Here is a 25234-nt window from a genome sequence, read left to right as displayed (position 1 = left end):
CCTTGTCATAGGACCTCAAATCCCCTGTAAAGGATCATTAGATGGGCTAGTTGCACCTCCATCATTCTCTCCCTGATGTAATCCTACCCCCACAAGGGCATTGGATAGAAGACTCCAAGTAGATTGGGCCAGAGATGCAAAAGAAGACCCTAGGGTTCTCATAAGCCTTAAGGTAGATTTTGGACCCATGGGTTAAGTATGAGCTCACTTATCTTTGTACACATTAGATTAAGGTTTCATTATTTTTGGTCCTTGTATTTTGGGCTCCATAATGTAGGTATGGTATCCTAGAAATGTAGGATTTTTCAACCATTGTATTTTAGGGCACCTAGTCTAGTTTTTGTATTAGGGGTAGTTTTGTAATTTCATATGCATTAAGTGAATATTTGATGTGTGTGTTGGAAAATAAATTTACTTGAATTGGGAGAAGCTCAATCCAATTAAATTTTAGAGGGATAGGTGAGCATTTACTTGCTACACCTCATTGTCACATCATATAGTCACACTTTGTGCATGCCCTTCATGCTTTACATGTCTCATGACACCTAAGCACACTTAGTGGAGAATCTTGGACTTGATCTTGGATTAGTGGGCTGAACCATAACTAAAATTCACTAATCATAATTAGTGAAATTTTGGCTCCAAAATTTGGCTCCACAAATTCAATTTCAAATCCAAGTGAAATTTGAATAGAGATATTCAAATTTCCCCCCAATCTTGGGTGACACTTAGGCTATAAATAGAGGTCATGTGTGTGCATTTTTTTCAACTTTGATCATTTGAGAATTAAACTTCAAAGTTCAGACTTCTTTAGAGGCTCTAAATTTCGTGCTCTTCTCTTTCTCTCCCTTCATTCATCTTCTTCTACCTTCAAACTCTTATCCATGGCTTCCTATGGTGGTGAGCTTCTTCTTGACTCATCTTCTCCTTGAAGTGGCATCTCCAATCCTCTTTCTTCCTTCTTCATTATGCTGCCATGATCTTCAAGAAGCAAAGGAATCCATTGATGAAGAAGATCCAAGGCCTAAAAGCTCCAATGGAGCTACATCATGTGGTATCAAGAGTCGCTTTATCTAGGTGATGTTTTTTTGCCTCCTCTATCTTATTGTTCGGACAATTCACTTTAATTCCTTGTTATTCATCTTATTCTCCATGTATATCCTCCATTGTCTTGTGGTTTGGTACTGTTTAGAGTAGATTCAAAAAAATAAACCGATTAAATCTTAGATCTACACTTGTTCTTGCATTTATGTGGTTCAAATTTTATAGATCTACTCTTGAATCATGTTTTTGTGTTGATTTTAGGTTCTATCATTTTTCAGTCATAATATTCTTGTGCTGAACCTTTAGATCTAAATTTTCTTTCAAAATATTGATTAGAAAAAAAAACACAAAAATCTAAGTGTAAATCACTTAATCCATGTTGTCTTAGAGTCATGTTTAGTCATAGTAATTGTCACATTATGTTCTAAATTTGTGTTGAATTTTTACTTGTTGATTGAATTCTAGATACATTTTTTCATGTATTATTTTTATTCTTAGCCTATCCTTTGAATTTTGAGTCTAATTCATGCATGTTATTTAGTTCATAACATGTTCTAAATCAATTCCTAGAAGTAATCTTGCTGAACTTTTTTTTTTGTTTTCTAAGTTTTCTACATGATGCCTATGATGAAGTTGAGTTGTGGTGTTGAGTTGTGACTGGATTTGTGAATAAAATAAGTCTTAAGCTCCCTTGAATTATGTTATTCAAGATAATTGAGCATAAGCAACCACAAATTGAAACTATCCAAGCCTTAAGCAATATAAACACTACTCTTGATTTCTAGGTTGAAATTGTTAGTGTTGGCAGCTTGAACATACAAACTTGTATAAATTACTGAGAATTGGTCACTACGAATTTTGAGCTGAAATTTTTACTGAATTTTCTACACATGTGGAAAAAATCTATAAAAAAAGAACCAAGCGATTTGGATAAAAGGAAAAAATAATAAAAATCACACAATTTGTAAAATAATCAGTGTCTAAGAAAAAAAAGTGAAAGGGAAGTGTGCTTGTTGTTTTGGCTCGAAATTTGTTCCATAATTGGTGCCTATTTTATACCAATCTTAGTTCTGAAATTTAAATTGAAAATTAGTGTGAAAAAAAGTGTCAATACTAGAGGTTTCTTCAGTCTTTTTTTTAGTTTTTTTTACTCTACTCTAGAGCCATTCTAAGTTTCTCTTTGAGTTCTAGCTTGCTTTTATGTGCTTTTCATGGCTTTAATTTTTGAATAATCCTTGAAAATTTGTCTTGTTAAAACTCTATTGGTTTAACTTTCATTTCATTTTTTTGGTCTTTGGTTATTGCGTGTCTCTTTGTTTCCTTATTTGTGAGTTGCCACATAGGGAATTGGAAAGGAGGATTGGTGCCATCCCTTGAAGAATTTGAGTCAATAAGCAAGGGGTCATCCACCTTATGAGCTATTGGATTAAGAAGCACTCCAAATTGAGTGAAACACCACAAAGAGAATAGCCACCAAAATTGAAGACTTTTTTTTGTAATTTTGTAATTGGCAATTTGCTTTGCTTTCAAATTTTGTAACAAAAAGACCTTTCATTGGAAGTAAGTTGGGAGCCTCCAATAGGTCACCCTACTTCCATTTGTATGTAATAATTTTAGGCAATTTTCCCTTAGGATAGTGAGTGTTTTCTTGGGAACCTTAAATGAGGTCATCCAAACACTCTTAGGATCCGCCTAGTTTACATTTCTTGCACTTTAATTTCTTGCTTACTTTCATTGCTTATTTCATTTACCTTCCCTTGTCAAACCGCCTAGATAGCTTGCCTTTTACCAATTAGTTTTTACCTTATCTTTCACACTTCTTTTAGTGTTTATTTTGGCTAGTTTCAACCATAGCTTCTTTTACATTTTGTTTTCAAACCCCCAACAAGAAAGAACGGCAACTTAGGAACCAACATGAATCATCATTCTTCATCTAGTGTTAATGGTGAGGGTTCTACTCCTAAGGACCCCTTGTATAAGATATTAGATGAATTGAGATCCCTTAAGTTGTGGAAAGAAAAACAAGAGAGAAAAGAAAAAGGAAAAAAAGAGTGGAAGGAATAAGTCAAGATGAAAGAGAGAAAATAAGAGAGGAAGAAAGAAGAAAAATAATGAAAGAAGTGAAAAGAGAAAAACATGCCTCCTATAGTAGTCATAACTCTTGCAAGAGCCTAAGTGAAGAACTTTGTGACTATTATGAAGGAAGGCATAGGTCACATCTTAGACTTCACTCCCATAGGAGAGAAAATGAAAGAAAGCCTCAAGAGGCTAACATTAACCTCTCATACTTCCATGGGAGGGACAATGTAAAGGCTTACTTAGATTGGGAAATAAGGATAGAGCGAAAACTTAAAAGAAAGTCTACTTTAAAATCTTATGGCTCTCTTTCTTATCCAAAGAAAGACCAAGGTCTAGGCATCTTAGGGGCAGCACCTTCTAAGCCCAAGGGGAAGACAATAGAAAAGCAACCTCCTAAGGCTAGTATGCAAGAAAAGACTAGCTCTATAAAGTGCATTAAATGTCTTGAAAGAGGACATATTACTTCTCATTGCCCCACCAAGAAAACCATGATTATGAGGAGCCAAGACATTTATAGTAGCCAAGATGAGGCTACTACTTCACCTTCCTCTAGTGAAAGTGAAGAAGCAAAAGGGGAAGAATCTAGTGAAGAAATCTACCCCCAAGAAGATGGACAACCTTTAATGGTTAAGGAGGAGTGCAAGGAGGTAAGTGTCTCCTCCAAGAGGTTAGCTAAGAAGGAAAGACATTTTGAAATAAAGACAAATATCAAAGAAATTTCCCCTCTTAGACAACCTCCACATTTTCTCCTTTGTAAAAAGGCACTTGTTAGCATTGCCACACCTCTTGGGCTTGAGTTTATTCCTCAAGTAAAGGAGTTGTTGGATGAGGGTTTGGTTCGCAAGAGCTTAAATCCTTGTGATTTGTTGGTTCCCAAAATAGGTATTATTAGGCACCAAATCCCTAAAATAGGTGGTAAGATGAATGTTTTGAATGGTGCAACCCTCTTTTGTAAAATCACTCGTGCACCCAACATCTTCATGATTTGTCTACATAGAGACTCATTAGGTAGGTTTCTTCTTATTTTTAGTTTCAATACAAACTTAGGTACTCATATGGGACACCTTAGGTTTGTTATACTTTTTGGTAGGAATAATCAACATGAAAATATAGAAAAAGGTATGCTTTATTGCATTACTTTTCTTAATTTTTTAAATAGTGATCAAGGGATTCCCATGAACCCTAAGAGAATAAAGGTCATTCTTGAGTGGCCCACTCCACCAAGTATAAGGAAAATTTGGGGCTTCCATGACTTAACAAACTTTTACAAAAGGTTTGTCCCATATTTTTTTTATACTCGTAGCACCACTCATTGAGTTGGTGAGGAAACATGTTCCTTCATGGGAAGATTCCCAGGAAATGGGATTTTAGACCTTACCTTACTTCAACATACCAAACTCCACTAATATATATGTTTTTGTTCTTTTTACAGGTGTTGAGGAAAAAAGCCCAAAGTTTCAAGAACCTTGGGATTTGGTGTCAAATCCTTTTCAAGGAGGAGAGAATGATGCAATCCTACCCCGCAAGGGCATTAGATAGAAGACTCCAAGTAGATTGGACCAGAGATGCAAGAGAAGACCCTAGGGTTCTCTTGAGCCTTAGGGTAGATTTTGGGCCCAGGGGTTAAGTATGAGTCCACTTATCTTTGTACATATTAGATTAAGGTTTCATTATTTTTGGGACTTGTATTTAGGACTCCATAATGTAGGTGGGGTACCCTAGAAATGTTGGATTTTTCAGCCATTGAATTTTAGGGCACCTAGACTAGTTTTTGTATTAGGGGTAGTTTTGTAATTTCACATGGATTAAGTGAATATTTGATGTGTGTGTTGGAAAATAAATTTAATTGAATTGGGAGAAGCCCAATCCAATTAAATTTTAGAGGGGGAGGTGAACATTTACTTGCTACACCCCATTGCCACATCATATAGTCACACTTTGTGCATGTCCTTCATGTTTTACATGCCTCATGACACTTAAGCACACTTAGTGGAGAATCTTGGACTTGATCTTGGATTAGTGGGCTGAACCATAACTAAAATTCACTAATCATAATTAGTGAAATTTTGGCTCCAAAATTTGGCTCCACAAATTTAATTTCAAATCCAAGTGAAATTTGAATAGAAATTCAAATTTCCCTCCAATCTTATGTGACACTTAGGCTATAAATAGAGGTCATGTGTGTGCATTTTTTTCAACTTTGATCATTTGAGAATTAAACTTCAAAGTTCAGACTTCTTTAGAGGCACTAAATTTCATGCTCTTCTCTTTCTCTCCCTTCATTCATTTTCTTCTACCTTCAAGCTCTTATCCATGGCTTCCTATGGTGGTGAGCTTCTTCTTGACTCATCTTCTCCTTGAAGTGGCATCTCTAATCCTCTTTCTTCCTTCTTCAATCCGCTACCATAATCTTCAAGAAGTAAGGGACTCCATTGATGAAGAAGATCTAAGGCCTACAAGCTCCAATGGAGCTACATCACTCCTTCTTTGAAAGGATTCGTTGATGCAGTCCTACCCCCTAAGGGTATAGGATAAAAGACTCCAAGAAGATTGTGCTAGAGATGCAAGAGAAGGCCCTAGGGTTCTCATGACCCTTAGGATAGATTTTGGACCCATGTGCTAAGTATGAGGCTATTTATCTTTGTACATATTAGATTAGGGTTTCATTATTTTTGGGCCTTGTATTTAGGGCTCCATGGTGTAAGGAGGGTTCCATAGTAATGTAGAATTTTTCAGCCCTTGTATTTTAGGGCACCTAGACTAGCTTTTTGTATTAGTGGTAGTTTTGTAATTTTACATGCATTAAGTGCAGTATTTGATGTGTGTGTTGGGAGAGAAATTTAATTAAATTGGGAGAAGACCAATGTAATTAAATTTTGGACCAACCTAAGGGGGAGGTGAGCATTTGCTTGCTACACCCCATTGCCACATCATATAGTCACACTTTGTGTATGTCCTTCATGTTTTATATGCCTCATGACACCTAAGCACACTTAGTGGAGAATCTTGGGCTTCATCTTGGATTAGTGGGCTGAACCACAACTGAAATTCACTAATCATAATTAGTAAAATTTTGGCTCCAAATTTGGCTCCACAAATTCAAATTCAAGTGAAATTTGAATAGAAATTCAAATTTCCCTCCAATTTTGTGTGACACTTAGACTATAAATAGAGGCCTTGCGTGTGCATTTTTTCAACTTTGATCATTTGAGAAATTAGACTTCAAATTTCAAACCTCATTTGAGGCATAAATTTTGTGCCCTCTTCCTCCCTCTCCCTCCACTTATCTTCTCATACCTTCAAGCTCTTATTCATGGCTTCCTATGGTGGTGAGCTTGTTCTTGACTCATCTTCTCGTTGAAGTGGCGTCTCCAATCACCTTTCCTCCTTCTCCATTCTGCTGCCATTGATCTTCAAGAAGAAAAGGACTCCATTGATGAAGAAGATCCAAGGCCTACAAGCTCTACATGGATCTACATCATTTGTCCTCGAATCTGATTCGTTACCTACATCAAAGAAAGATAGATCAGCCACATTAAAGGTAGCATTTATGTTACCATATTCTCTGGGCAAGTCCAGCTTGTAAGCATTGTTATTTATCTTTACTAGAAATTGAAAAGGCAAATCTCCTCTTGGTTGCAACTTGAATTTTCTTTGAGCAAAGAACCTTTCTTTCCTCATATGAACCCAGACCCAATCTCCTGGAAGCTTTTCACTAAAGTATGCAACTAGTTTAGAGTCCTACTTCAGTACAACCCTTATTCCAACATTAGAAGCATCACATTCAATTTCAAAAGCTTTATCAAAATTAGGCAAACAAAGCAATAGTGCATTGATTAACTTATCTTTCAATAAATTAAAAGCTTTCTTATGCATGTCAGTCCACTTGAACACCATATTCTTTTTAACAAGTTCATTTAAAGGTGCAGCAAGTGAACTAAAGTTCTTCACAAATCTTCTATAAAAACTTGCTAAACCATAAAAACTTCTTACCATTACCATTCTTAAGTACATGTCATTCCCTAATTTCCTTTACCTTTTATTCATCCACACTTATTCCTTTTGAGCTAATGAAAAAACGCAAAAACACAACAGATTCATGGAAAAAAGAACACTTTTTAAGATTGGCATACAATTTATTTTCTCTCAAAACATTAAAAAAAATCATGTAAATGATCAATATGTTCCTCTAATGTTTTGCTATAGGTCAAAATTTCTTCAAAATACACCACAACAAATTTTCCAATGAAAGCATGCAAAACATGGTTCATTAACCTCATGAAGGTACTGGGTACTACATTAGTTAAACCAAATGGCATTACCAACCATTCATGTGAACCATATTTTGTTTTAAAAGTTGTTTTCCACTCATTTCCTTCTTTCATGCAGATTTGATAGTATTGACCAAGTGGCCTCAATAACTTAAGAGGGGAGTGAATTAAGTTTCAAAAATTTTCCACTAACAAACTTAAATCCTCCTTTTAAATGATAGGCTTAGAACGCAGAAGAAGAAGAAGAAGAAGAAGAAGCAATCAATTTAACAATGTTCTTTTAAATAAAGTAAACAACAATAAAATAACTGAGATAAGGGAAGAGAGAAATGCAAACTTGATTTATACTGGTTCGGCCACTTCTCATGTCTACGTCCAGCCCTCAAGCAACCCACTTGAGATTTTCACTAACTTTGTAAAAAACCTTTTTACAACTTCTGAACACCCAAGGAATCTGTTTCCCTTGTGTTCAGGAAACTCACAATTCAAGAGACAACCAATCTCTTGATTACAACTTACTTTCTGAGATGAACATAAAAATTTCTCTCCTTTAGAGTGGATAATACAGTTTGATGTTCCTGGATAAACTCTCAATAGATTTGCAAGTGTTTGCCCAAGAGTTTTTGAGAGAGCATTTGACAATGAAGTTCTCTTAGAATATCTCTCTCTTGCTTTTTGAAGTCAGACACACATATATATAGGCCTTTCGTGCCTTTTCAAAATGGTTTGAAGAGATGTGTCTTTTCAAAAAGCTTTTTTTCTGAAAATTTTCACTGATAATCGATTACAGGTTTCTGATAATCGATTACAAAGTTATATTTTGAAAGGTCATGACTTTTCAAATTGAATTTCAAGAGTTCCATTGCTGGTAATCGATTACACATTCAAAATTCAAATTTTAAACCCTTTTAAAAAGCTTATTTGCAAACTTGTCTTTTGGTAATCGATTACACTGCCTGGTAATCGATTACCAGAGCCTTGACATGTTGGAAACAATGTGTTTTAAGGCAAAAGTTGATCTTGAATGAATCTTGAAACAATGCTTGTTTATTGAAGCAACCTTATCTTAATCTTGAAGCAATGCTTAACCTTTGAATGTTTGTTGAAGTGCTCTTGAAAGCAACCTTGTTTGATTATTCTTTGACATCATCAAAATCATGTATTCATACATTCAAAGATAGTATCCACTCTTCAAATCTATTTTAGAAAACACACGCGAACCATGCAATTCATCAAACATATCTTCCAATCTAAGGATAGGATATGTATACTTTACAGTGATTTTATTTATGGCTCAATAGTCTATACACATGCATCATGTCCCATCTTTCTTTGGAACCAAGATCACAGGAACAAAACATGAGAGACTTTCCCTTACAAATCCCTTTTACAAAAAATCGTCAACTTGCCTTTGAATCTCCTTTGCTTCTTCTGGACTTGACTTATATGCTGGCCTGCTTGGAAGTGAAGCACTAGGAATGAAGTCAATTTGATACTCAATAACTCTTAAAGGAGGTAATACATATGGAATTTATTCTGGAAGAACATCAACAAATTCTTTTAACAAGGAAACAACCTCACAAGGTAAAGAAGAGTTAAGATCGTTAGTAAAATAAACATCCTTGTACATGAGTACAGGTAGCTACTCTCTACCCATCAAAGTACTCTCAACCTTTCTTTTCTTTGCAAATGCACTCCTCTTGTGGACCTCTTGCGGACAAAATCAAAAGTAAAATTCTTTCTTAGAAAGGATCCTTGTGATCCATTATGGGGAGGGTCCAATGGGTAAACTCCATCATTAATGGTATGTTCTTTTATTCATTTCGCATTTATGCTTGACCTAATAGTTTGCTCAAGCTTGTTGATAGATGGATTAAAAACTTCATTTGTGTTGCTGATCTAGACCAACAAAAGATTTGTATTGTTAAATGGTCTACTATTTGCATTCTGGTGGAGAAAGGAAGGCTAGGCCTCATAGATGTGATAACCATTTACAAAACAACCTCCCTAAAGCTTAGTTGGAACTTCCTCTATTTTGATGATACTTAGGCTTAATTCTTAAGGGCTAGAATTTTATTAATAGAACTATAAAATTTTTTCTTTAGAGAAAGTTCTTAATATGGACTTCCATTAGACCTCATCTTAGTATTGCCAAGACCAACATGAATTGAATCCATGGTTCTAAGGACAAGGTTAGATTTTGGAATGATTGTTGGTGTCTCAAATAGCCCTTCTCATATGCTTTTCTCCTTCCTCCTTCTATCAGTAACCAGCTCGTCACTTCAGTCAAAGATTTTTGGCACAATGGAAGATAGATTATTCCAGATTTCATCTTCTCCCAGTTCCTAGTTTTTGTGAATCTGTTGAGCAAATTCAGCTTGCCATTGCCCCGGTTGTTGATGTCTCAATTAGGGGCCCCTTTGTTGATGGTGTCCTTTCTTTTAAGCGAGCTTTCTTGCACTTTTGTCAGTCCAACCCAGTTACCCATCTGTTCAAGCTTATTTGGTCCTAAGAGGTTCCTCCCTCAAAATCCTTTATTCTTTGGAGGATCCTCCATGAGAAAATTCCAAATGATGATAATTTAAGGCATAGAGGATGCACATTGGTTTCAATTTGCTTTCTCTATGGTCAAAATGATGAAGACAAAAGGCATTTTTTTCTTTCTTGCAATTTTGCTAAGAGGATTTGGGGTTGGTTGCAATCTAAGATAAAGATTCTCATCATTTTAGATGACTTTCATTTTGTTCTTATATCTTGGATAAAAGGTGGAGCAGTCAGGCCAAGGATTTGTCTTATCCATCATTGTCCACTCCTTCTAGATGATTTGGACCTCTCACAACAAGCTTTGATTTGATAATAAGCTAGCTTTTTTTTATGTTATCCAACTCATATCTTCTGCCTCCAATCTTACAAGCAATTGTTCCAATGGAAGATTCAAAAACTCCATGGATTAATTCACTTTTCTTAAATCCTTCTCCATTTCTATTCATCCACGTAGGCCTCATTTTATTAAGGAGGTTCTTTGGTCTTCCCCTCATCCTGATACTATTAATGGTGCTGCTAAAGGAGTTCCTGTGCATGCTAGTTGTGGGGGTATTTTTAGAGACCATCGTGGTGTTTTTTTTTGCAGCCTACGTTGGGATCCATAATTTCCTTTTTGTTGTCATTTTGACTCTTGAAGTTTTGAAATATCAAAAATCACACTAGAAAAAGGGGTTGAATAGTGTGTTAACCAAAGATATAAACATTTTCCCAAATAAAAGTTTTCACAGGATAACAAGTTGTATAAAAAGATAAGAATTATGTTATCTAGTGATTGAAAAGTAGTTTCTATTAAAACAATGGATTGTCGTCCAATGAGTGATAAAATAGAGTTTTCTTAAGAGCTTTTTCGAAGAACACTTGTTTCATAATGTGCGTCAAAAAGGACTTAAAGAAATACAAGTTAAAGCTTAAGAGAGAAGTAGAAACACTTGGTTTATACTGGTTCACTCAAATTAAGTTACGTTCAATTTTCCTTCATAAATTGTAAAGGGTTCCACTAATCAGACTGATCTAAAACAAGTATTCTAACTCATCACTCCTGACTATACAAGTATTCTCAAGGCCATTTCTCGCACACTTCTTAGACTCCCCTTGAATCCAAGAACATCAAAGTATTGTTTTGTCATTAAGCCACACGTGGATTTCACAAACAAATTGTTTGATGGAATACAAAGACTTGAAGAGTGGATAAACAATAAGCTTGAATACACAAGATAACTTTGCTAAGTAAAGGATTGAACTCTTTTTAGTGCTAAGAGTATCATCCAATGACTACTAGGGAATGAAAATTTTACTTTTTACTTCTTTCTAATATTTCATTTCTCTGTTCACTTCATGATTTGAGTTGTTATTTATAGACTTCAGTGAAGTATGCATTGTAAAATTTGTGCCTTCTTTCTTGATATGATCGTTGTCTCATATCTTGTTGTAGGGGCACATGGAGCACTTTGGTTGGAGAGATAAAAAGCAAAGGACAAACAATGGTTGGCAAAGTACAAACAACTGTTGTTGTCTTTCCATGCCAAAAGTGACCTTTGCAGAATATACCTTTGGTCATTGCTTTGTTTCTATCCTTAACTTAAATTCAAATGTTAGCATTTCAAACAAAAGAGAGGCAAAAACAAAATAGACAAATGGTTAGATTTGAGCACTTCCATTTTGTCGCTAACACTAAATTTATTACTTTATGTGGATGTCACTTATCCATTATTGTATAAAATCAAAGTGTAAGTGATTAATGTCCACTGGACACAAGTAAAAGCAACTCAGTGTATTGACACTGGTTTTTACAAAGAGTGGACAATAGTTATACAACAACACATTGGACCCTAGATTTTACTTATTGATAAAATAGATTTCCACTAAACGATTGGGCGCATACTTAAAAGAGTTGTAGGATAGAAATTAATACCAGGTGTGTTATTAGAAATAGTTCATCAGTCTATCAACAATTTATACCTTTGTGATCATCAAAATTATGGGCAAAGATGGATTATCCAATTGTATAATTGGACCATCCATTCCTAACAAGTTTCTCTCCAAAGAATTTGGAAAAAAAAATTGGATTGAATATGATTCTCAACTAGTGGTTGCAGCTGCTAAGGACCCGTCCATTATTCCTTGAAGTATTCAAAGAAGATGGGTGAATTGTTTATATGCTTGTAAATACTCTATTTTGTTATTTTCACACATATATAGAAGGCAACACTTGTGTTGACCTTTTTGCTAATTTTGGAGTCTTAGATAGATCTGACTTTTGGTTGTGGGATACATCTCTAGCTTTTGTTAGGGGGCGAGTACATTTGTAATAGAGTACCCCTTCTTACTTATCGATTCACTTGACTTTATAAATGAGTTTTGGTTTGGTTCCCCTATTGAAGTTGTGTTGTATGTTCTTTTTTAATGTTTCTTGGCTTGCAAAAGGGTGCCGACATGGTTGGGATGTTTTTGCAAGTCTAAGATTACCCACTAATTTTTTTTAATACGTCAATAATAGAAAATGTATTCAAATGAATGTGTTAAAAAGAAAAATTGTGTTGCTAAAAAAATTGCACAGTCAAGAGTCATGAGAGTCCAAAATTTAAGAACAAAAATGAGTTTGGAACTTGACCCAAACCTAAAAATATTATAAGTCTTTTAACATGTGTGATTTTCATTTCCTCATAAAAGTGGAATTTCATCCACATATTTGAATGCCATTATTTCAAGCATTTGATTAGTGTTGATTTAGTACATTAGAATTTCATCACCCAAACCCAAATTGGAATACCAACACTCTTAGAGTGCGTTTGGATAGAGAATTTTAACTGAGAAAAGTAATTTATTATAGAATTTGAATTTCTGTAATTTAGAATCCATTGTTTGGATGCTTTTTATGAAAAATTTAAAATTTTGGAATTTTAAAACAGAATCTTAAACAACTAAAAGTCTGGAATTTCAATTTCCGTCTAAAAGGTGAGAAATTGAAATTCTCTTCTTATCGTCTTCTTCAAGAAACAGCTCCTAAAATATCAATCGAGCGAGAGCATAGAGGAACACGTATTACTAGCACACCAATCATATTTTTTTTTCATTCATTTTTTTTATCCTCATAATTTTAATTTTTTTTATCCAAACATAAAATTTTGAAAATAAAAGAATTTCAATTGAAATATTTAAAATTCTCAGAATTTAAAATTTTTCAAAATTTTAAATTTCTCCATCCAAACATACTCTTAATGTAATTAACGCCTTATCAAGTTATTATCACGTGAGTGTAGAAACGAACTATTTTGATATGGGATTCCTCCATTAGGATTAGGGGCTTCTTACACAGAGCATAAAAGTATAATTTATCTTTTTCTTAGGTTTAATGGGGATTATATACTAGTTTCGAAGGATACACTACTACAAAAAAGATATTTAATGTCGATGAAAAAAGTCTTTTAACATTAGTTTTGAACCGATGTTGTATCTATCGATATTGAAAGTCCAACACTTTTAACATTAGTTTTTAAGTCGAGGTGAAAAGAATCACATCGATTTTGATTTAAACCAATACAGACAATGTATCAAATTATGTAAATCTATCAGCCAGCTACATTAGTTGTATATTTACCCGATGTAGAAAGTACCTATACAACATTGGGGTTAAAAAACAGCGAACGTGACCGTTACGACTAAACTCCACCTTAGTAACTGTAGTGAGGTTCCTTCCGTCCTTGGGTGTTGCCCAGTGGCTTGTCTACCGATGGAGTGGGTTTTTGCTCTCTACAAACACTGGGGTTCCTTCTTTGATCCTAGGAAGTTTTAACTGCCTCGGTCTCTAAAGTTTTTCCTTGTGTTTTCCAATCGCGTGCCCTATCACTTTTTCTCATCTTGGGCTATGAAATAGTTGCCAGTTTGAACTGCTCTTGATGGGGAAGAACAAGGGTCGTCAATCGCACTCAGCTGCAAAGCAAATTATGGTGAAGGGTACTACCTCAGGTTCAGGTAAATCCCAAACATCTGCTACTTCTGGTCTGGCTGGTTGCTTGGATGTTGTCCAAGCAAATCAGAATGCTTATACTGCTTCACAAGATAATCTTGTAGGCAAGGTGCTCGTAAAAAAGACAGGGACAAGTTCTGCAAAAATTGATGATGTCGCACACCAAGTGTTTGATAATTTGTCGCAATGCAGTGCTGAATCTGAATCTTCCCCAGAGGTTTCTTGCACCTTAGGGGACAATGATTCAACCACTGATGATGATTCATCTCACTCCTGTGGCTCTAAGTCATCACCGCAGTTAGATGACAATAAGGCTCCCACTCCTTGGGTTAATCTATTCAAAGATAACAGAAGTCCTTCCAAAGGTTTTGGAATGAAGTTCTCCCCTCCACCCTCTGATGATGAAGTGCTGTTGGAAGAAACGGATTTGCAACCCCTGGAAGAGGCTTGGGGACATAGCCTTATTGGCTATGTGGCTGGTCGATTCCCAGGAAAGAAAGCTCTGCTGGATTGTTGCCAAAAATGGGGAGTCAAGTTTTCATACTCAGCTCATGAAAGTGGTTGGCTGGTGTTTAAATTTGAGTCTGAGGACGATCTGAACCAAGTCCTCTCTGCAGGCCCTTACTTCATATTTCAAAGACCCCTACTGCTGAAGGTTATGCCAGCATTCTTTGACTTTGGCAATGAAGAGCTCAGCAAGATCCCTGTCTGGGTTAAACTCAGAAATCTACCTCTGGAGCTTTGGAACCCTCAAGCCTTAGGGAAAATCCTATCCAAGATTGGTTCGCCCATTCGATCTGACCATCTTACTGCTTCTAAGGGGTCTATTTCTTTTGCTAGAGATTTAGTTGAGGTTGATGCTTCTTTGGAGCTCATCGATGAAGTGCGATTTAGACTTCCTACAGGGAAGACTTTTGTGCAAAAGATTGAGTATGAAAATAGACCTTCTTTTTGCACTCACTGCAAGATGATTGGGCACCGCCTCACTAATTGTAAAACTTTCACTGCAAATAAGTCTGTTCTCATCACAGCCTGCCCCACCTTGGATCAGCCACAAGTGGGTGATTCAGCAATGCCCCCACATACCAATACAGCAGGCCCCTCTAATAATCCAAAGAATGTCCAGACTAATCTGTCTGTCCCTCCTCACAGAAAACATGTTCTGGTTGCAAATCATGTTCCTGTCCTTCAGAATTCTTCTGACCTCAAAGAAACAGGGAACACTGAGTTGGATGATCCTATAGAAGAGGGGTTTGTTCAGGTGAAAACAAAACACCAGAAAAAAGGTAAAAAAGTGTCACTCATAAGACAACCCGTATTGAGGATATGCAAGCTGATGTCCGAAGAGGAAGAAATCATAAAACTGTAACTAGGGTCGAGGAGGCTTCCTCCCGTCTGAATCCATGATCATTGCCTCTTGGAACATCAGAGGCTTTAATTTGCCTCTGAAGCATCATGCGATGCAGAACTTCCTTCGCTGCAAGGAAATTAACGTCATGGTTGTGTTGGAAACAAAGTTGAATAAGGCTTCAGTTGAGGAAATCATGAGAAGAAAGTTTAGTGACTGGCACTTCACCCATAACTTCGCTTCTCATAATGCTGGCAGAATTCTTATCCTCTGGAAGCAGGATAAGATTCATCTTTCTATTTTGGAGTCAAATGCCTAATTGATTCATTGTGCTATTGATTGTAAAACCACTGCCAAGCGCCTTCAGGTTTCTTTCATCTATGGTCTTCACTCCATTAGGGCAAGAAGATCTCTTTGGATGAATCTGAATAGTATCAATGCTAATATGAATTGCCCCTGGCTCCTCATTGGTGACTTCAACTCTATTCTGTCTCCCACCGACTGTTTCAATGGAGCTGAGCCCAATGCTTATGAGTTGCAAGATTTTGTTGATTGCTATTCTGACCTGGGGTTGGGGAGCATCAACACTCATGGCCCCTTGTACACGTGGACTAATGGCAGGGTGTGGAGCAAATTGGACAGAGCTTTATGTAACCAGGCCTGGTTCAATTCCTTTGGAAATTCTGCTTGTGAAGTTATGGAGTTTATTTCTATCTCAAACCATACTCCTCTAGTTGTCACCACTGAGTTGGTAGTGCCTAGAGGTAATTCTCCATTTAAATTCAACAATGCTATTGTGGATCATCCAAATTTCTTAAGAATTGTTGCAGATGGCTGGAAGCAAAATATTCATGGCTGTAGCATGTTCAAGGTCTGTAAGAAATTGAAAGCTCTTAAAGCTCCCTTGAAGAATCTTTTTAAGCAGGAGTTCAGCAACATCTCCAACCGAGTAGAGCTAGCTGAGGCCGAATATAACAATGTGCTTAATTCTCTAAAGCAAAATCCCCAGGATCCTTCCCTTCTTGCTCTGGCAAACCGCACTAGAGGGCAGACCATTATGCTTAGAAAAGCGGAGTCTATGAAATTTGCTCAGCTCATCAAAAACAAATATCTCCTGCAGGCTGATAAATGCTCCAAATTCTTTCATGCTTTAATCAAGCACAACAGACACAGTCGGTTTATTGCTGCCATAAGGCTAGAGGATGGGCATAACACTTCCTCCCAAGATGAAATTGCCCTTGCTTTTGTGAATCACTTTAGGAATTTGTTTAGTGCTCATGAGCTAACCCAAACTCCTTCCATTTCGATCTGCAACAGGGGTCCTAAGGTTCCCACCGATTGCTTTGCGGCCTTACTTTGTCCTACTTCTAAGCAAGAGGTTTGGAACATTATTTCTGTGATGGATAATAATAAAGCTCCTGGGCCAGATGGTTTCAATGTTTTATTCTTCAAGAAGGCTTGGAATATCATTGGTGATGATATCTTTGCAGCGGTTAATGAATTCTTTACAACTGGAAAAATTCTAAAGCAGCTCAACCATGCTATTATTGCGCTTATTCCTAAGCATGATCAGGCCTCCCAGGTTAACCATTTTAGACCCATATCTTGCTGTAATTTGTTATACAAGATTGTATCTAAAATTCTGGCTAACCGCATAGCCCCAGAGCTTGAGACTATTATTGGGGAAACTCAAACTGCTTTCATTAAGAACAGAAAAATGATGGACAACATCTTCCTAGTTCAAGAGATTTTGCGCAAATATGCCCGGAAAAGATCCTCTCTGAGATGCCTCCTGAAAATTGACTTGCATAAAGCTTATGATTCCATTTCCTGGGAATTCTTGGATTGGATGCTTAAGTCCATTGGCTTTCCAGCCCAGTTCTGTACTTGGATCATGGAATGTGTTTCTTCCACTTCCTTTAGTGTGGCAGTCAATGGATCCATTTATGGTCACTTCAAAGGGCAGCGGGGTCTTAGACAAGGGGATCTTCTCTCCCCTTATCTGTTTGTGCTCTGTTTGGAGTACTTTTCCAGAGATATGAGCAGCCTCAAGGAAGATGCCAATTTTAAATTTCATCCCAACTGTGCAAGTATTCAGCTATCTCATTTGGCTTTTGCAGATGATATTATGCTTTTATCTAGAGGAGATATCCCTTCTGTGTCAACTATGTTTGCCAAGCTTCAACACTTCTGTAGGGTTTCAGGGCTTTCCATCAACTCTAATAAATCTGCCATATACTCAACCGGTATTAGGCCTCATGAGCTTTCTCATATTCAGCAACTTACTGGATTTAGCTTGGGTGACTTCCCTTTCAGATACTTAGGTGTTCCCCTTTTATCATCTAGATTAAATGTATGTCATTATGCTCCCTTGCTTTCCAAGATTACTAGCCTGATTCAGGGATGGAGCAAAAAGTCTTTATCTTATGCAGGTAAGTTAGAGTTGATCAAAGCGGTTATTCAAGGAATTGTGAATTTCTGGATGGAGATTTTTCCTTTGCCGCAATCTGTTCTGGACCGGATCAACGCTTCGTTCCGTAATTTTCTGTGGGGCAAAGCGGATATTGGCAAACACAAGCCCTTGGTTGCTTGGTCAGTAGTTTGTTCTCCGAAAAAAGAAGGGGGTTTTAGGCCTTTTTAATCTCAAGGACTGGAACCTTGCGCTTCTTTCCCGTATCCTGTGGGACTTTCATTGTAAGAAAGATTCTCTATGGGTTCGGTGGGTTCACCATTACTATTTCAGAGGGAGCGATGTGTGAAATTACAATTCTTCTTCATCAGATTCAGTTTTGATAAAGAAAATCATTCAAATAAGGGACTTTATTATCTCTAAAGAGCTAAGTACGGAAGAGGCCAAAAAGAGGATTTAATCTTGGATCACCAATGAACAATTGCTTGTTGACAAAGTCTATGAATACATTAGAGGTGTCAAGCCTACTGTTAGTTGGTGTTCTGTTATATGGAACCCAGCAATCCCCCCTAAGATGTCTTTCATTTTGTGGCTTGCTAAAAGGAATCGGCTGCTTACTCTTGACAAAGTTGCTTTTTTGAACAAGGGTTCCCTCTGCCCTTTATGTTCAAATGAGCTTGAGTCAAATGCTCATTTGTTCTTTTCTTGCAGAAAATCTCTCCAAGTTTGGGCTCACATTCGTGATTTGGCTCCTTTCCGCAGGTGTTTCACTTCTTTACAGCGCATTACTGACTCTTTAATTAGGGGCAGATCCACATCAGGTATTCAAGGAAAATTACGTTGTCTGGCTATAGCAATTACAGTATACTGCATTTGGCTGTCTAGGAACAAGCTGATTTTTGAAAATTATCAATTTTCTGTCATAGAGGTTATTAGCAAGATTAAGTTTCTTATGTATAGACAAGCGCACCTGTTGCATTTGTTTTAGCATCTTGATATATGTCTTCTTGTATTAGGGAGACTTTTGATTTTCTTTAACTGCGGGATATGCCCCGTTTATTATTGTATCATTTTGGGTTTAATATAATTTACATTTTTTCCAAAAAAAAAAAAAAAAACATTGGGGTTGTCTAAAATTGATGTTATAAGGGTACTTTCTACAATAATTTTAGTTACAATCGATATGGAATATGTTAGTGTTTTCTTTTAAATTGATTTTCTATATCAGTTCTATTTATCTAGAAACAACGTAGAAAGTTGTCTTTTTTTTATTATTATAAAAACTCATCCTAACATTTCAGTTTCTAACATGATCCTACAACATGAATGATTACTATGGTCTTTTGTTTAACAAAAGTCAATTCCACAATTAACAAAATTAGATAACAAAATTAATAAGCTCTTTGCATCTATAGCTTGATCATATTTTGTTAGAGGAAGATGAGACGAACAAAAATTACCCCACTCAATGTTTATAACCTAAAGAATCAATAAATAACCAGCATGCTTTGGCACACAACTAATCATTACCCGCCTCATGGAATCATTGTAAACATAGTTCTATCAAACAGGAAAATAAGTGTCGTATAACATGTTTACGATCTCTCCTGATTTTGGTTGAAGCCCATGCCATTTTGGAATTACATGTGCACACTCTACATAAGCTTTATTTGTCCTAGTACCAAGAATCACTCCAGCAATGATATCTTGATTGTTGAATTAGCTACTGTTCCAACTGTGTCGTAACCTACATCGCATCACCAAGTTAGGTTGTCTCAAACCAGGAAATTTAAAAGAAAAATATTGAAACTACAAAACTCATTAATCTAAATATTCAGCCATGTAAAAAGTAGAAACTTAAAATTATTCTCAGCCAGACTTGAGGAATTGATTAGTTCACCCACCACATCTTCTCCAGCCTACAAACAACCCAAACAAAATCAAGAGTAACTGTCAAGACCCTGTTCAATTAAAATGTAGCTGAGAATGAAGAGAAAACCAGTAGAAAGGGGATTTTTCAGACTAAGAAGTCAGAACAATAGAAATTAAAATCGGTGGTGCTATGCTGACAGGGACAAAATACTCATATGCATGTCATATCGTATATCCGAGGATCACAGAACACCGAAATAATGATTGATTAACATGTGGTTAAGCTAATTCCTTAGATTTCGGGATATCAAATAGAATGATGATCAAAGACGCCAGGAGACATGTATTGCACAGTAGGTCGGGTCAGTTGACTCGGCCCAAAGTAGACCGGAGGGTACACCAAATTTATTCCTAATTTTAAGCTTGTTTTATTCAAATTTAAAATAAGAACTTTAAATTTAAAATCAAATGATGATTTTATAATTTTTTATACCTAAAAGATAGTTTGAAGTTTGATTTTTTTAAAATAATGTGTTTTTGAAACTTAAATTTTAAAATAACAGAAAATAAATGAGAAGTAATTCTAAAACTAGTTTTTTTAGAAAGTTTCTTCTTAAAAAAGTTTTCGTTTATTTAAAAACTATATATATATATTTTTAAAAAGCTCATCTCCTTAAAAAGTTTTTCTTGACCAACTTCTCTGCTCATACCGTGTGACCAACAATTAATTTGTAGCCAGACCGCAAATAATACTTACTACTTACACATCTAAAGCACTCCTATTCAATTCTAAAACCAAGTTGTTCTGCCTGAAACCAGAGGAGAAAGCCTCTTGTGGTTACCACCAGCTCTAAGATCAATTTTCACCTTATTTGATGCTCCATTTCTAGCACATTGAGGCCAGTGTCCATATGTAACTGCCATGTCCTTACACTTTTGCAAGTTTTCAAGAGTTTCAACAGCAGTTTGTATTCTTGGCCTGTCTTTGGGATTCAAACTTGTGCACTGCAATGCCAAAAGGGCCATCTCCTTTGCACCCTTAACAGAATATTGGCCAACAAGCCTTGGATCCATAATGCACCTCAACCTCTTGCTATTGCTCAAGTAAGGTTTTGACCAATCCACGAGGTTTTGCTCAGTCTTTGGTCTTTTTTTGTCTATTGCTCTCCTTCCTGTCAGCAGTTCTATCAGAACAACCCCGAAGCTATAGACATCACTTTTTGTTGTCAAGTGCCCTGTAATAAACCGTGTGGGGAGAGATAATTAAATTTTTACACATTAGTTTTTAATTTTCAAAAACCAAGTTGCTAAATTTCACAATTTTCATATGATAATGACTATAAAAAATAATACTAAGAAGGATTCAAGCAGAAAAAAAGTTGAGACATGATGGTGAGTTGTTCGACTCATGAACAAGTGGGAGAGGTGTTCAAGTTGAAAAGAATATTTTTTAATTAAAACATGGTGAAACGGTGTTTGACACGCGTTGTCCGCCAAGTGTTGGTGTCAGAGCAGTGTTAGACACACCGATACACCATTCAAGAGAGTGTCCGTGTTTCATAGTCAGAGTTAGGGGTGAGAATAGGTCAGACCAGACCTTAAAAGGCCTGAACCTAGCCTACGATGAATCTTTGAGGTCTGAGTCTGGCCTATAGTCTATCAAAGGTTTTTATTTTAGCTCGGTCTGGCCTTTTTAAAAGTCTGGTCTGGCCTGATAGCCTTTTTAAAAGTCTTCTTCACAATAAATATTTAATATGATGGAGTAGGAACGTAATAGGAAAGTTAAAGAAAAAGGAAAGTCAATCAAAATAATAAGGAATATAAAAGGGCACATGACTCACACCTAAATTGTAATTAAAGTCCTTGATTATAGGAATAGAAATTATGGAACAGTAATGTATAATCAAAGTCTGATAGTTTTAAAAAAAAATTAATTATATCCAAAAAATAATATTCTATATTGATACCCAAAAAATAATATAAATATATATATATAGACCGACCTATCAGGCTTATAAGACTTTTTAATAAGTCTAAGTCTGGTCTATTTAATTTAATATGTTTTTAAAAAAGTCTGAACCCAACCTTTTAATTAAATAAGTCAGTTCAGGTCAGGTTTTACGTAGGTCAGGTCGTAAATTCCTGTAGGTCAGCCTGACCTATTCCAAATAGCCAGTGTTAAGTTGATTTCTTCTTCCAAGTAGTTAGTGAAAAAAAAGGGTTGTTAGTCTTTGGGGCATAAAAAATTACTGATCATTTTTCCAAGTGAGGGTAGCAGGATGCAAAAAAAGGTTACAAAATTAGCTATCTAAACAAATACCCTTGGAGATGTATTCTGGGGCTGCGTAGCCATAGTTGCCCCAAACTCTGGTTGTAACATGTGACTTTGATCCCTCTGACACCAATCTTGCAAGTCCAAATCCGAAAGTTTGGCTGTGAAATCCTGTTTTAACCAGATTCACATGATCCTCAGAGGACTTGTTTTTGCAATAATGCTTAGCGTTTTGTTTATGAACAATATCTTTTTTACGCTGATTATCTAGTGGAAGAACAATACTATAATCACGTAATTGAAATGGAAAAAAGTAATTAAATAAAGTATAAAATGTAGATGCAGTTCATTACCACTGCCAGTGTGTTTAGATATGATAATACTCAAGAATCAGTTGTACCTCACAAAATTATGACCATGCCATGAATAAGAAAAAATAACTATTTATTTCTTTACAATAGTTGTTTTTACTTACTTTTTTATACTTTCACCATGAAAAAAGAATAAAAAAGTAATTAATTCAAACACATTAATAATGGACTGCATCTACATTTTATACTTCATTTATTTAATTACTTTTTTTCAATGTCAATTAAAGCAATTAAAAAAAAAGAATGTTAAATAGTAGTGTAGTACATACTGAATCAAGCAAGATATTGGAAGTCTTGAAGTCTCGGAAAATGACTGGATTCTTAGCTGCATGCAAGAAGGCAAGACCTTTAGCTGCACCTATTGTAATTTTTAATCTTGTTGCCCAAGGCAGTGATGTTTTTCCTACAATCACATGAAGCAGTGTCTAAATCAACCGAAGTATTATCCATTACAAAGAGAAATATGGTCCAACCAAATTATCTCTCCTACTAAACAAGGCTTTCACATTTTTCATTGATAAAATTGAAATAGGATTATAATGCATACTTCTGAACAAGTGATTCTCCAAGCTTCCCCTTGGCATAAATTCGTAGATAAGTAGCCTTTCTTCGTCCTCGTAACAATATCCAATCAACTTGACCAAATTTTTGTGTCTTAGCTGCCCGAGAAATATCACTTCTGCCTGCCACCAAAGTCAAACTTCCAGTTAGGTGTTGAACAACCTTAGAACTTAAAGATAAGAGTTGGCTCTTGAAAGAAATTTCATTTATTTAAATATATAAATTTGAATTTTAGTTGATTTGTTTAATAATAGGATTAGATTATATTTTGAATAATTTTTTCTGGAATTATTTTTAAGTTTATTAATTATATAACCGAATGGATTCGAATTATTTATAAATATCTCAAACTTATTTATATCACTCGCTCTCATGGGTTCGCTGAGCAAATTAATTACTTCTAATTTTTAAAACAAAACAAAAAAATCATGGTTTGGTCATACTAGTTCTTGGATTACAATAATAATTAACTTAAGTGATATCCACGTGTTTCTTTTAATTAAGTGGATTCAGGAGAGCTCGACGGTTGGATATGAAATAAATATTATTGAGAAAAAAATATTCACTTTATATTTACTTCCAATTTTTAATACCATGATCAACAAAATAATAAAAGTTCCCTAGGTTAGTTTAATATAATAATAATATAATTTCAAACTTTTAATAAAAAAATTAATATTAAATTTTTTTCTTATCCGTAAAAATTAAAGATAATATTAAAAAAATTATTATAATTTACATACATGTTAAATTAAGCATAATATTAAAAAAATTATTATAATTTACATACATGTTAAATTAAGCATCAACTGAAATACATCCTTGACTAATGTCAAACTTCATTAGGGTGTTTGATGTCTTTCAACTACAAATCATTATGCTGATGATGATAAGTTATTAAATAAGAAGTTGTAATTGCAATTTAATTTAAAATATAATAACTGATAGTCATGTACTTATATGGAATTTTAATTTTATTTTGAACTAAAAATTGAGAAGTGAAATTTGATTATTGATTAGGGACAGTTTTTTTTATAAAAAAAAAACAAACATTAACAGGTAGATCGTAGACATCACCACTATGCGGTAAGATTATTATATCTTGACACCTGGCTAAGGTATACTATATATATATATATATATATATATTAATGTTTTTAAACGGTCGGTAATTAAAGGGGTCAAGGTATTAATTCAAAGTTAATCGTTATCAAATCAATAATAATAATAATATGAATAATAACATTCAATAAATATAATATTATAATTATATAACCCTAAAAACTATAAAAAAAACATCATTTTAAATATATTTTTTATTTATATTAAAAATATTTTAGATTATATTTAAAAATGAAAAAAAATATTTTTTATAGGGAAATACCAATTCAAACTAATTTCCTACAACAATTTTTCAACCGATTCTCCTTGATTTTCACCGGTTTTGAACCGATTTGGAGTTCTTAACCAGCTATCACTTATCACCGGCTCTAAAATGGTCTAATTTTTTAAAATTAACAAATTGATCACCAGATTGATTTTTTTATCAAACCGATCCAAGTAGACAGTCTAGTCTGATTTCGAATACTAGATAAAACAATTTAGATGAACTTCATCAGTAAAAAGTTATATTAAAATTTATTTCATATAGATTTTCAACCTTTTTAAAATTTATATTAAAATTAAATCGGATTGATCCTCAGTCTCAACAAATTAAATTAAAGTCAAATTTATTTCATCTTAAGAAACTGTACATAAAATTTTAAACGTATACATAATTATATACTTACAACTTACAAGCCACTCACGGTGTCCTTGTAAACCTTGAACGTTGAGAATCTTAACAGCAACAGGTTGAGCTTTCAAACCCCGTCTCAGATTAGCATCTATATAGCCCTTATGAACTGTTCCAAACCCTCCTTCACCCAGCCAGAAACTGTTCGAGAAATTCTGAGTAATGGCACGCAGGTCACTGAGCTGAAAATCATATAAATCCGAAGCAAACGACTTTGCAATTTGATCTTCATTTGATCTTATGGACAAAAAATGACCAAGATCAGAGAAAGACATCCAATGAAATGAATTTGGTAATTGTGCAATATCATTGGATGTATCTGAACTTGAGGGCTTGAGATTGCCAAAGATAGTTTGGTTTTGAATTGTGCAGCAGTTTGTGGTTAATGGTTTCCATGGCTTTGATGGATGCTTCATTGTGTGAAGGAAAAAGTGTCTTATAGAATTGGGTTGCTGGTGGTAACAAATGAGTACCAAGATCATAATTTAAAGATTGCACAAGCTTTTTTTTTAATTTGTTTAAATGATAGAGACAATGGAATTAGGAAGGATATGTCTTCTTCAACTACTCCACTCTTTGTTTATAAAAAAAAAAAAAAAAAAAAAAAAAAAAAAAAAAAAAACAACTCCACTCTTTGAAGGACGTGTTAGTAAAATTTAGTTATTTATAAAGTGAAAAGTAAATTAATTTATTTAGGTCA

At 35.0% G+C, this 25234-nt stretch overlaps 1 pseudogene; it reads right to left on the bottom strand.

The window, feature by feature from the left end:
* Positions 1 to 19046: 19046 nt before the first annotated feature.
* LOC114390099 lies at positions 19047 to 25003 on the bottom strand (annotated as a pseudogene).
* Between the last annotated feature and the right edge of the window lie 231 nt (positions 25004 to 25234).

The sequence above is a fragment of the Glycine soja genome, chromosome 16 (assembly GCF_004193775.1).
Source record: "Glycine soja cultivar W05 chromosome 16, ASM419377v2, whole genome shotgun sequence".
Classification (NCBI taxonomy): Eukaryota; Viridiplantae; Streptophyta; class Magnoliopsida; order Fabales; family Fabaceae; genus Glycine; species Glycine soja.
This window is presented reverse-complemented; position numbering and strand designations above follow the sequence as displayed.